The following is a 1678-nucleotide window of genomic DNA, read 5'->3' as shown; positions in this document are numbered from 1 at the left end:
GAATCTCAAAACTACTCTTTGTTATTTTGGTTAGAGATTTTAGTTATGATTTCAAGGCTTAGAGAAGCTGGCAATCTTAACTTTTCTTGTATAGATGAGGCTGACTTTCACTGCAAATTCCTTCTATCACTATTGATATTTTATTATCTGGTCACCACTATGCATATATAATATAAACTATAGGGAAGAGAAATTTAAACCGTATGAGCTCCCAGCTTTTTCTGCCCTACATTTCCAAATATTTGATTCATTTGAACATCTACCTTACTGACTCATCAGTTTTCCAGGCCCACAGTAGCCTGCTATTATGAGCTTACTGTTACAAACATGCTCCATTTCTCTTCTTCTCCTTGATTGTGGAATGCCCTTCTGGGCAATAGGCTTGGTTGACAGAGATTTTCCTGTCAAAATTGAAAGAGCTACTTGTTCATTTCACTAATGTTTTCTGTAGAGTCCTTCGTTAATAAATTTTTCTTAATGCCCCATTTGTATAAGGTAAAAATGTTTAAAAATAAAGCATAAACAATATTTTGCTTTCTGCATAATGCATCATAAGTAAAACCATGCCACTAAACAATCATATCCTGTTTAGGCCATAATGACATCAGAAATATATGTTTATCATCTGCTTTGGACAACTGAGCATGTTTTTGGCCCAAGGCAAAGTTGAACTAAAATCATTTGCAGTTGCCTCAAAACCAAGATAACCACACATTTCTAAGGTAATTGATACCTAAGAAGAACACTGCCTTTAGATCACAGCTCATGATCTAAGCATACTAATTCTTGAAAGAAGCTGTTAAATTTTATAAAGCATGGATGTCTACTGGACTTCCTCCAAAATTAACATGAAATAATTATATTTTTAGCATGCATAGAGACTATGATAAAGTCAGCACTTAGCACAATCTTTCAGAACTCTGGAATTACCTCTCTTGCCCAATTTAAAGAGGAGGGGAAAATGGAGTTTAAAAAAAAAAAAAAACATGTAAAAGTATTATAAGAATACAAATGATAAGAATAACGCCTTATATTTGAAAGGCACTCAAATGAAATCAGTCACTACTTTTGTTTTTCCAAAGTACAATATTTAAGGAAACAATTTTATGAATAAAAGCTAGGGGTAAATAGAAGGCATACAATTTTTCTTATCCATTGTTAAAACATGCCCAGGGAACCAAGCGCTTGTCACTGACATTGTTTTACAGCAAATAAAGCATGTAATTGCCCTGGATACTACCTTAGCCGGTGAGGCCAACCATAGCCTGTAACTACAGGCTGAAAATATAGCTCTTCATACCATAAGTCAACACAAAAGCAGTAAGAATTAGTTTTGCCCACAAAGATAACTGGACAGTTTGGTACAAAAACTAAGTAAATTATTAATTATAAACTAGCTTTTATTGAAGAAAATAATATCAGTAGAAGTAAAACCCAGAAGGAAGCTTAGGGAAATCTACCCATATTCAAAGGTGGAAACAAAGAAACGGGGGACTGAAGCTGTCTCCCAAAGTCAATTATGAAGGCAGAGCTGGACATCCTTCCCAGGACTACCTCACTGCACAGCGCTGCTGCAGACATGTCCACTGATGTGGACAATTCAGACAAACTTTTAAAGGACATAAGAATAGAATACTCCAATATTATACACACTGCAATGGTTCTTCTGTTACTCTAA

The sequence above is a fragment of the Bos indicus x Bos taurus genome, unplaced genomic scaffold (genome assembly GCF_003369695.1).
Source record: "Bos indicus x Bos taurus breed Angus x Brahman F1 hybrid unplaced genomic scaffold, Bos_hybrid_MaternalHap_v2.0 tig00000922_arrow_arrow_obj, whole genome shotgun sequence".
NCBI classification, from domain to species: Eukaryota; Metazoa; Chordata; class Mammalia; order Artiodactyla; family Bovidae; genus Bos; species Bos indicus x Bos taurus.
Note: the sequence above shows the minus strand (reverse complement) of the source record.